We start from the raw sequence: 12,666 nt of genomic DNA, 5'->3' as shown, positions 1-12,666 counted from the left end.
TTACTCGTGCGTTGAATGGCCCCCATCTCGGAGAGTTCCGCCCATTCCCGCTTTTCCCGATATAGGGAAAAGTTTTCGCTTTGATATTTGATTTCTGTGCTGGCCTGCAACGGCAGGAATCAGCCAAACGGAAAAAGGTTCAAATTACCGCGAGTTTTTTGCCCGTTTGCCGTCTCCAACATTTTCGTCCTTCTGTTGTGATGTGTTTTTCTTTGCCATCGTCTCCTTTTTTTTCTGTTTTGTTTAGTGTTGTGTGCACTTTACTTTTCGGCTTTGACTTTTATGCCATGCTGGTCTAAGTTTTGACCCAATCACGATCTGCAGGACTCTCAGCCACTCTGTGGGCAAAGTAGGGATTGCAAGTTTTGATAAACACAATAAAAACACAAGAAATGAAGCTATCTTTGGGAAACCCAAATTTCTATATCCTTGTAGAGAAAATCCTTCATATCTCAGCCAAAATAATAAAATAATAAATAAGCTGCATACTCAATTAAAAATTAAAAATTTGATAAATTTTTGACAATTTTAATGATGTAACACCTTATAAAATTTTGAAAATTTTAAAAAATTTCAAAAATTTATTTTTCGACCGGACATGGCTATATCGATTTTGCTTTTGATTCTGATCAAGAATATAATATATATTCTGCAAGGATATTCCTCAAAAAATGAATTCTTAGTTCATAAAGCATGCATTTGTTCGCTTCTATTATAAAAATAAATATAATCACTGCATATTTTTAAAGCGATTCTGTATTAAATGTTTTCGTTTAAAAGAAAAAGCTTCAAAGCTGCTCACATTACATGGTTTTCAATATAACAAAAAATATAATGTTTAATCTGGATATTTTATGATCAAGGCTTAAAGCTCCGTCTGCTGGATTCCATTTTTAAAAACCACCCGCCGTTTCGTGCCCAGCTCAATATCGATTTAATTAATTTGAGAAACGTTGGGGCTGATTAAATATTAACCAAGCTGACGTACATATTTATGCATGTCGAATGTCGGAATGTTGAATGTCGGAGAAGAGAGTGCCGGTCCTTGTCGCGGGAATCCTGCGGATCCTTGTGTGCTTGTGTGTATCGCATGACAGCCATTAGGAATATTGATTTCCATATCGCAACATTAACCAACGTCAGAAGGCAACAAAAAGTCGCATTCCCGAGCTGCAAAAAAGTGAGTACAGAAGGGACACCAACACTCGCACACCCAGACACACACACACATTCTTAATACGCTGACGTAATGTGAAAATTATGCGTTGTAATTTGCGCCATCAGAAGGAAACGGAAAAACGGAAGACGACGCACTCAAACAAAAAGCGAGGGAATGGAGAGGAGCTTCAGCAAAAAAAAAAATACAGAAAGAAAGAAAAACAAGCGAGAAGGAAAACAAACGCAGAAATAACACGCAGGATATTCCAGTTCCAGCGTCAAAGAAGAGATATAGGCGGGCAAACAGACACATTTACATATGCTTAGACCGACGTGTGTGTGTGTGTGTGTGTATGCAGATGTGGACATGAAAAATTGGAACACTTTAACAGTCAAAGCAGATTCACACAGTTCCTATCGAAGGAGCTGGGGGCTGCCGGGGGACTCCCCATATCCCAGCCTCAATCCCCTGTTGCTGTGTCCTTGTTGTTTTTTTGGCACTTTCTCACCATCGTCCTCTTCATCTTAGCTTTTTTCTGGTCGAAGCCCAAAAGGAAGTTGTAAAAATAAAACATAGCACGTTTACAAGTCCCGGAAAAAAACAGAACGTGGAAAATTCTAGAAGTAAGAGGGTTGCGACGATGAGATACCCGCTAAGTCTAGGAAATCTATTAATATTTTTCCAGGAGAGCTGTTGCTGTGTCTGGAACTCATTTAATAAAGAGTTGTATTTGTTTAGCTTAATACCCATTCAATATTTATTTATTAATATTTACAATTAGAATAACAATATGTAAGAATAGGTCAAGTTGAACCAATCCAACTAACTAAAAGCCTTGAAAAATGCTTGATATTTTAAATACTTTTTAAGATATTACAGACCTAGTCATCGTTTCTTCTAAAAAACTTATTTTTAAAAAGCTAAAACCCTATTTTCAGCCCCTTGTGATTTATGCAAATCCTTGTCCGACGCAAAAGCTTTAAAAAAGTAACTAGATCGATTTCGGTTCCCCAAACAAAACACACACAGGACACAGAACTCCCTGGCACTCGTAAAACAAAAAAAAAACACAATGCAGGGGAAAATGGAAAAGCGGGGTGGGAGTGGCCCCGAAGGCGAAGAAAAATAACTACATGAAAATTTGTGGTCGCTGAAGAATGTGGCAAGCGGAACCCAACGGGGAGGAGCTCAAATTTGCGGGCACTAAACGTGGCATGTGGCGAACTCAGCATCGGCATCAGCATCTCAGCATCTCAGCATCTCAGGATCCCAGGCACCGCAGCATCCCAGTATTCCGACTCCATCGGTATCCAACCTGCGTGTGCAAATGCTGCGAAATAAATTTGTGTCGCTTGCAGCGTTGGCAAAAAAGAAATGGAAATAAAAATGTGTAACAACGGCAAGAACAAGCAAAGCCTCATAAATGTTTACACCTTGTCTGGGTGGAAATTCAGGCTCAGGCAGGTGGCAATGGAGGATGGTGGTGGACGGGACGGGGTATTTTCCACACGCACAAAACGTGTCAATGACGCAGGTGGAAGAGGTGGTGGAAGGCGCTGATAAACGTCGTTCTAATAATGATAATGGCTGACGGTGCATCCTGTTGCACAGTGGAACGGAAATGTGCGGCCCCATAGTAGCTAATGAACTCTCCATCTCTGAGGGGGTGTTTTACGACTACAGTGAACTCGACATCCGGTTCAGGCATAGGTTAACCTATTAAACAAGTCCTTAAACAGATCGAACTGGCCTTTATATATCCCTAACATAATGTATATTTTCATAAAATATTATATGAACAAAAAAAAAACATATATAAACAAATATAATATCTGATTAATAAGTGTTAAGTGTTAAGTTGAAATACATATAACATTTATTTAATAAACTAGTAGAACCCTTTAAAGACAGAAGCAAAAACCTAATGGTATATCTTATCGAATTGACCCACTGTGCTATATTTTTTTGAACAACCATTTGAATCATTGTTTTTCCCTGCTTTTTCTGTTGCTGGTTCTCTACAACTTTCTGGCTCTTGTATTATGTGCTGTGAAGATACAATGGACAGCCAGAGACATTTAAAATTTTCGTCGAGCTGAGTACATAATTTGTTTAATGGTGATTTATTATCTGGCTGCTGGCGCCTCGATCTAACAAATGGCAAAAAATTGCAAATTCTTTTCTTTCTGTTCTTTTTTTTACTGGCGGAATAAATGTGCATTATTCTGTGTGCTCCACATTTATTCTGTGGATATTCCTTTCACTTGCCTCGGCTTTTTTATGCGGTCACATTTCAATTGGCTCGCTTTCGCCTCGTTTCCCGCAACTTTGGGTAATTTTTTCCACCATTTTATTGTTCAGGTTATTTGGAAAAGTTTCCATTTTCAGCAGAGCTCTTTTCAGGCTAAACATATTTAATTAAAAGGCTCCTCAATGTAATGAGCTTAACTAAATTTTCACTTTTGTTCGACAGCCAAATATGTTGCAACTTTTTTTATGAACGCAGCTGGGAATTGTTTAATGAGCTTTCTTCATTAATGTGAAACTTTAAATTATTCAAATTTGTAATAATCAATCGCAAAAATGTAGTAAATATGTTTTATGGCTTAGCCAAAAATGGATTAAATAATTTAAAGTGTTCACATGTTATTAGTACTTTTTATGAATATTAATATCCTTGCAGGGTATTCATATTTTAGTCAGAAGCTTGTTACGATGTGAAAGAATCATTTCCGACCCTATAAATCATATATATTCTTGATCAGCATCAACAGCTGAGTCGATCTAGCCATGGTTGCCACATCCACTTGATAAAATTCTTCTAATCACCAAGCACTAAATTAGGAATTTATATAAAATAAGAAGAAGAAAACTAAACTTCCTCTAGCTAGAGCCTTGCTTAAGTGTAAGACTTGAGAATCGCAGAGGAGAGCGCTCTATGTACCAAATAGTTAAACAAAGCCTATCTTTCAGTCGAAGCTTGAAACTTAGTGAAGGAGTCATTTCCGATCATCTTATTCATATATATTCTTGATCAGTATAACAGCCGACTCGATCTAGCCATGGTTGCCACATCCACTTGATAAAAGTCTTCTAATCACCAAGCACTAAATTAGTAATTTATATAAAATAAGAAGAAGAAAACGAAACTTCCTCTAGCTAGAGCCTTGCTTATGTGTAAGACTTGAGAATCTCTAGTCAAAATATAAATTTTCGAAAATTTTACAAAATTTCACATTTTTATAAGGGGTTACATCGTTAAAATTTCCAAAAAATTTTCATTCTTTAAAATCGAGTATGTAGATTTATCAATCTAACAAAAACTAACACAAAACAACTTTCCGAATTAAAATTAATGCGTTTTTGGCTTAGTTATGAGATTTTTAACCATTGATTTGTTGAAAAAATTGTCATATAAAAACATCCATTAATAATGATTAAGGAATGCGAATATTTTAAGCTTGGCTTTAATCGATTTCTCATCCAATCCTGTTCAATCGAACTGAAAATGTATCTAAACTTTGGTGTGTCAAATTTTTTGCAGTTTAAATTAAATTTATATGCACTTTAAAATGTTGGCATCCTATTCATAATAAGCAACAAAAAATTCAGATTTTTTGCTTATTAACAAGGAAAACAAGGAAAAAAATAAATAAAAGTAAATAATGCAAAAGCCCACGCATATTGAAATTAAATTTGTTTGGATTTGTGTCGCAATTAAAGCAAAGGCGACAGCTTGAAAATGAATTTTCGGTCGCGCGGCGTCGGAGCGTACGGAAAATGAAATTAATATTAAACAATGCGTGACATTTTTTGCAACAAAGCCAAGGCAAACGGAACAGGACCAGGATGCGGGGTCGCAGGATATATGGGACCAGCAACCGCACCTCGTTAAAATTGTATGCCAAAATGGCTGCATATATGTGGCCAAAACACACAGCCAACAAGAAGCCGTTTCGAAAAAGTTAAACAAGCAAACAAGGTAACAATATATACAAAACATAAAAATGAAAGGAGCAGAACAAAAATAAAATAAAACAAAACCAGAGCAGAAGCCCCGAGAGTATTAAAAATTCAATACAACAAGGTCTTGCGATTTTTATTAGATGAACATGGAAAATGTGAGCTGCGATATGTATTTAATTTGGTTGCTAATTATAACCCATATCCTTGTAAAATTCGTTTGAATATGAACATTAATCAATGCCGCATATGCAGAGGCTCCAACTCAAACCGTCCAGCCAGCACTAAATGTGTGACAAATGAAATATTAAAACAAATTTCAGACCCGCAAACATTTTGACATTTTTCGCACTGACAAAGTGCCGCAAAAAGTTGCAAATTGTGGTTATTGTGGACGACAACACAAAAGCTCGAAAGAGGCGAATATTTCAAACGCTGAACGATGACTGGCTTTGGGGAATGTGTTAAAGTTTTAAATTTTGAAAAAGTTGTTGCCCAACATGAGCGTTACGTTAAAACTTACGAATCATTATCGTCATGGCGATGATGATGACAAACACCAGGGACAACACCAGGCACACGATGGGCGGTCGTCCTTTATTTATTTTTTTGCAGCATTTGAAACGGAAGTGATTTCATCAAATATTCATATTAACTAATTGGATTTGATGCCAGTTTGCATATTTTCGTGTGTCCTTCGCAGCGGATATTGCCCGACGAGCTCATCAGGGCGCCCTTCCGTTTCGGGACAGTCGTAATTTAATACACAATGTTTACTTTAAATTAAAAATGTATTTACACACATGTCACCCAAGGACGTGGCTATTGAAAATTGACTGTGTTTCCCGGCGGTTTTCTCCCACGGCATTCGCTTACCTAAAAAGAGCAAAAATAAACAAGGCCATATAAGGTTTATTAATTAAAGACACTATTAAATTTCAGGGTTTCTGATTAATATTATAATGCGAAAAACAAAGGAATGTAAACTTTAAAAGTTACTTATACTAATTAAACACTTGTAAATTGCTTAAGAGGCCCTATAAAGCGATCAACTTTCTGTGCTAGCTAGCATAATTGAGTCCTTCAGAATGCTGATACTGGCAAGATGTTGACGAAACTTCTCTGCAATTTTCATATTTCTTGGAGCTGCGCACAAGGGCCCGTGTCCTAATCAAACTATCTTCGCACTCGCGCCGCTGTTCTGATAAACTTACGGAGGGACGAACTTTAATTCAGGCTTTTCATTAGCATTCAAGGCGGCACCGCTCTCCCAGCAGAGGCGATGAATAAAATAACAAACATGGCGAACGGCAAAGAAAAATAAACCTGCGAAAGGCGGGCTGGGAAAAACAACGCGAAAATGTGTCAGTTAAAGTGGCGTATACACAACATGTGGGAGAAAGCAATGAACTCCGCGGCAAAACTTGGCTCGGCTCTTGGCTCAACTCTTTGGGCCAACACTCCACAAATTTTACCCCTTTCCATTACTTGCACGCGCCAAAAAACAAAAAGAACGAGCGAGAAACGTGGCGAATATTACGAAATATTAAAAAAGAAAATGGGGGAAAAGTATAGAAAATTGTGCCGTGCCAGTGGCAGGGAAAACAGAAGAAGATGGAGTGGCAAAGGAGGCGTCGCAAAAAAAGGGGCTACAAAATAGCATAGAAAATTAATAATCGCGCAATTTTTGCGCCAGTAAACAATGAGAAAGTCTTGGCTCGTTAGTTTCCTCATTATTCTGAATTTTCAACTCGCTCTATCTCCCTTCCCGAGTGCCCTCTTTTCGCTCCTGCAAGGACTTCTCTTTGTGCCCTGCCTTTTCCAGTTGCAGTCCAAATCCGTGCAAAGGACGAAAATGGAACGTCGGCAGACGAGCCTTGGGGTTGTGGGCTCTCCGGGTCTGGGTCTCAACCAGTTCTTCGGCGCTGCCACTGGCTGAGACAACTGTCTGACAAGATGAAGAACGCGATTTCCCAGGAAAAATAATAATGAAAAATGCGATTTAATATCATTTTTCATAACAACAAATTTCGCCAGACTCAGTCGCGTTGTCGTTCTTCCGCCGCTTCAAGTGCGGTGCAAATGGAGTGTTGTGGCGCAAAAAAGAAGACCCCATGGAACGCTAATGGATTTCAGTTTTGTCATTTTTCCGGGCTTAAAGAAGAAATCGAGGATGCTGAAATCTTGATGAAAGGTAGTCGACTTTTGGGGATACGGAGTAAAACAAGTTGACTATTAAACTATAACTATTTTAAATTTGGATTAGAAAACAATATACATGTACAAAGAAACTACTTTAATATTGTCTTCAGTTTCCAGAATTTTTATAGCAGAAAGTGTCTGACCACAACGAATATTTGTGGAAAACTTTCATTAATCTTAAGGAAGTTCAAACAGAATACAGCATTAGGTGTAATAACTTCCCTATTTAAGTTTCTCTTGAAAGCCATTTTGTTGATGTTGTGTTTCTGAGAACTTAATAAAACTAAAATTGAACTCAAATATGATATTTAATTTTGTACATTTCAGCAGCATATTTTGCGGACGCCCACAAAGTCTTGCCAAGTTTTATTTAATCCAAGAACCCATTGGCGATGGCCCGAAGACAAAGACCGAAATGAAACAAATTTAAAGGGCAGTCATGCAAACAATACTCAGAACTGATAAAGGCATTTGGAATTCCCATCGAAGCTGCTGACCAACACGGAAAAACCGAAAACAGGAGAGTAAAATCAAATTACAAGCAGGCAGAGGGAAAAGCTACAAAAAAAAGAGGGAAAAGGAAAAGCAGGAAGGCGACCAACAAGTTTCCCTGGGTGTCGACTCAAATTCGCATTGCGAGGCGAAAGGACAACTAAATTATTAATGCACAATGAACTTGAAGTGAGCGGCAAACCAGAAAATATGGCCAGGACAAAAAGTTGAAAATATATGTAATATGGCATATGAAAGTGGGGTATATATATGCAAAATGTGAATGCAAATGACATTAACTTTGCCGAGAGTAGGGCAAGGACAAGGGCAAATAACGGCGTAAAGTAACCAAACAAAATGCGGGAAAAAATTATTATACGTGGACAAATTGCGTACAGGACAGCGGTCCTTCCTTGCCTTTTCCCCTTCTCCTTCCCTTCGCTGTCGCTTAACTTTGCATTTTAAATCAACATTTCTTTTTTAGTCGCATTACGTTGTGCTTCTCATGTTTTTTTTACTTTGATATGCATTAAAAACTTTTCAACTTATTTATATAATTTTTCATGGGAATTTCACCTTTTGAAGTTTGGATATGAAATGCGTAATGATTTTTTCATTGCTGTTAAATAAACAATTGAGCTGGGGCGAGTTGCCAAAGTTTCCCAGCTGGGAAATGATACTCTCGCCCCGGAAGAACCCCTCATTTATTATACACTCAGCGGGCTGAGACGAGTGCCCAAAGTTGCTTGCGTGTATGGGACTAATCAAATTCTGTCATTTAATTTGGCCAACTTACAGGGCATAAAGGTTAAATGTTGCTAATGCCGAGGGGCACCAGAAACCTTTGGGGTGACCATTAGGCATTTAATTTATGGCGGGCCTATAGTCCCTTTAGATGCGGAAATTCCCATACATCCTTTGTGAATTTCATATAAATATGTATCGCATGAAACGAGGCATACAATAATTACCCAATTATCCCTATTGACTTTAATTTAAATATGTTTGGATTTAGTTAATATACTTTGTAATTAATAGTGTTCTGACCGTGGAAATAAAGTAAATTAATGCTAAAGAATGCATTTAATTAAGAAAAGTGTGAAGCATCTCATTATTATTAAAATTATTTTAATAATTTAGGATAAGCATACAATTTCATCTTCCTCAATAAACTCCAATTTAAATTCACCAACTTGCTGCCTAGAAATGTGGCATTAAAATTAAACCGGACCAAAAATACCTGGACATAAAAAGAGCAAACCCATTCAGATTCCCCAGGACCATCCGGAGACTGTGAAAATAACCAATTTATATTCAATTATCAATTTCCCAGTGGGAGCTAACATTGTTGGCCCAGCATCCGCATAGTTATGCCCTTGTAGCTCGTAAGCTGCTTAACTATTTTAATTTTCAACGTGATCGGGGCATTTTTTTCGCCCCATCCGGCTTATCGGCCATATGCCGCATGGATTGGCTCACCTTTGTGTGATTTTTCAATAAATTCCCCGTAGCTGCGACGACGCCGTTGGTGGCCTCAGAAAAAGATATCCAAAACACGTGACAGATTTGTTTGGATTACATACGCATTACACACACACACACACACACGCACAATTGCCCGCACACACCGCACTGGGACACAAAGCGACCGCACAACTACTACACTGCCACAGTCAGAGCATGTGCGTGAGAAATATCTGTGTGGATTAACTTCAAAAGAAGCCGCACAATTCAATGAATTCGTTATGTTGCTATTCTGGATCAAAGATATCCTCGAGAATACACTGCGCGAAGTTAGTGTGGCGATCGCAACTCAGAACCGCGGATTATATCAAGTATACGCCAGGGTGCCACATCAAGTATACGCCACCGGGCCGAATCAACCGACGCCCGAGAGTCACAGTCACTGTCACACAGCCAGTGGCGGCTAGCGGGAATCACAGTCACAGTCACAGTTTGCTGGAGGAGCACACACAGAGAGAGCGTTGGACACAACTGAAGCCCACGACAACGGCATTCGAAGTGGCGACGTTTAATGCCAGCAGCCACGACGACCCCAAAAAAGCTCGGGAGAATCGTACCAAAAGCCGAACAAATCCTCTCGGCACATCGTCATCTAAGAGACCCGCAATGGCTCTCTCTATCCGTTCGAAAGAGAGCCGTTTGGGTGCGACTAACGGCAGACATGCGCAGAGTGGAGAGGACTCACCAACGTGGCTCTTCCAGTGCCTTACTTTACGTCGTGAATGTGCACGTCCCAAAAACAAACAGCAACAGCTGTTTCGCCAAGTGAGCCCCAAAATCCAATCCAAAAAAGCTGTCCTCTGACGCACTCTCACCAGATACTCCCAGATGTCAGAGAGTGTGGTGTGTGTGTGTGTGTGTGGCGTGTCTTAGGTCAGAAACGTCGGCATCTGAAAGTGATTCGGGGAAAGGAAGGAGCCCGGGGTAATGGGCAACGGTGTAATGGGTGCCGGGTACTCTGGCTACACACAGAACCTTTGCCGGTGTTGGTGGAATTTTTAATTATGATAAATGCCCATTCATAAAAATGAGTGGCATACATTTGCGTTGCGTGTTTATTTTTATATTTCGTATATTTGGTATATTCTGCATAATTATTATTGCCATTATGATTCCTCCGTTTTTTTGTTTCTTCACTGTCTTTGGTTATATTTTTCTGTCTTTTGTTTGGTGTGCTATTTTTTTTTCTTTTATGTTTTATTTTTGTTTTGCTGTCAGTAATTTGTTAGCTCCATCTTTGATGGTTTCCCTCCCTTTCTGTTTGCACTTGACAGGCCAAGATTTATGCGACTGCAGTTGGTGGTGATTGCTGGGGTAAGCACTGAGGGGTGAGTGAGTACAAGGGGTGAGTGGTAAGTGGCGAGGGGTGAGTGCTGAGAGGTGAGGTGGGTGGTCGATGATCGACTGCCGGCTGCAGGTGTTGATATGGCCCAGATGTGCCTCAATCACCATCAGCGTCAGTTAATAAAATCACAGCACGACATTTGATGAATTGTTGTGATTTTTGCCACTGACATTTTTGAGGGCAAATCGTTTATCCATCTATTAGGCAAATAGGGCTAGACAATGAATGTAGAGGTATCAAATATGTTCTTAAAGCCTCTTCCGTTCTTCTTAAACTCTTGTAGAAATAACTAAGACATAATCAGTAATTAACGCTAAGTAAAGGTTATATTTCAATTCGACTACTAACATTAATAATTGTTTCTGGATCCCATTTCAATTACGAATAACCACAATTTCGATACCACAATTTGCCAAGTTATTGTGGTATACCAAATGGACTGTCAGTAAGCTGGGCAGGGTTATGCCATTATCCTTTTGTTGCCGCAAAGGCCGAGTTCGCAAAGTCTGGCATCAACTTATCTCAATGGAATGGCCGAGCACTCGACAGGAACCAAATTGACCAAAGTTAATTTAACCACTGTAAACAAGCCGGGACTCAAGCACCACGGCACTTCAAATGCCTCGCTGGCCACGAGGCGGAAATAAGGTGCAAAAAAGGAGCAGGATCAGGGGTAGAGCAGGAGAGATGGAGATGGTGTGCGACACACCACGTACATATACGAATACATACGGTTGTAAAAATCAATTGAAGCGCCAACAAACGCTTCAATCAATTTTACTTTGGCAAACATTGAGTGCAAAATAAATCACAGCACACCGACTCGAGACGATGCTGGATGCTCTCCCCGAGATCCTGGATTCAGGATGCTAAAAAAGGAGGGAATGGCGAAAAGGGACCGATCCCTACCGAGCACATCCTTGTGTTTATCTTATTTATGCAAAGCTGTGGCAAACACCAACAATAACAAGCCAGGATATGCGGCAAGGCAGCTAAAAAATGAATGAATTCAATGAAATGCGGGTAAAAGCTGGGATGCAACACAGACACAACGCCGAGAGGGAGTGCAAAAAAATTGCAACAAACCGATTGGCAATGTGCAAGTACGACTACGAGTGCGGGTGCGAGGGTATGTGTCTGTGTGCGAGGACATCATGCCACTTGGAGGCACATCAAACATCTCAAACGGAATGAATAATTTATAGACGCAATGGAAAGGAGAAGACAGTCGCATAAGCCAGTTGCAGCACCCACAGCGGCTGAGGAAAAGGGTTTTTTTTATGGGGAAAAAACGCTCTTCATCTGAATGTTAAATTAAATGTAATATTAATATTAAGCTGTGTACCCTTCATAGGATATAAATAATTCTCTCGCTATCTAACATCATATTTTCTATAATTATATTTATATTTAAATACCAATGCCTTGTGGCAACTATTACTAAAATTTCGCCTGTTAAGTACTCTATAAAAAAAGACTTGGTAAATGACTTTAGGCTTTCCCCCCTTATAAAAATACCCACAACGGCTCTGCCAACTTGTACACCCCTCGAAGAGATACGCATTAGGGGACACACATATTCCATTCATGGATTTCAATGCGACTGACAAAATAAAATGCCAATGCCAGTGCTGAATGTAAATGGCAACCTGAAGTACTTGGGATGCCTTTGCATTTATTTTCATTTTTCGCACCGCCAGTGCACTGGCACTCGCAGCTAAGTATGCAGCATAATTCCTGCAAATAGAATTTATTTCGAGCTCACAAAGCGACCAAGTGTCAGTGGGATGCACATTCAGCATTTTCCGTATTTAAGAAGAAAACTGTTTTTCTACCGACTTTCGATGGCATTTAAAAAGAGATTATCACGCCATCGAGATTGCCATATCCTGTGCCCCAGCCAGCTTTCATTGTCTAATTCCAGGAAGGCCGAATGAAAAGTTTAAATTAAGGACTGCAGCAAACTTTACTAATCTGACAG

The 12,666-nt window shown here is 39.4% G+C and overlaps 1 protein-coding gene across 1 annotated transcript in view; it reads right to left on the bottom strand.

Annotated features, from left to right (window-relative positions):
• Positions 1 to 9,843, bottom strand: part of dpr11 (defective proboscis extension response 11) — a 71,624-nt gene extending 61,781 nt beyond the window's left edge. The window contains exon 1 of the mRNA XM_086832165.1: positions 9,296 to 9,843. The gene's annotated coding sequence lies outside the window, so the exon portion shown is untranslated. The remainder of the gene's footprint in view (positions 1 to 9,295) is intronic.
• Between the last annotated feature and the right edge of the window lie 2,823 nt (positions 9,844 to 12,666).

This window comes from Drosophila serrata, unplaced genomic scaffold, assembly GCF_035046125.1.
Source record: "Drosophila serrata isolate PLE 108 unplaced genomic scaffold, ASM3504612v1 contig_30, whole genome shotgun sequence".
Lineage (NCBI taxonomy): Eukaryota > Metazoa > Arthropoda > Insecta > Diptera > Drosophilidae > Drosophila > Drosophila serrata.
This window is presented reverse-complemented; position numbering and strand designations above follow the sequence as displayed.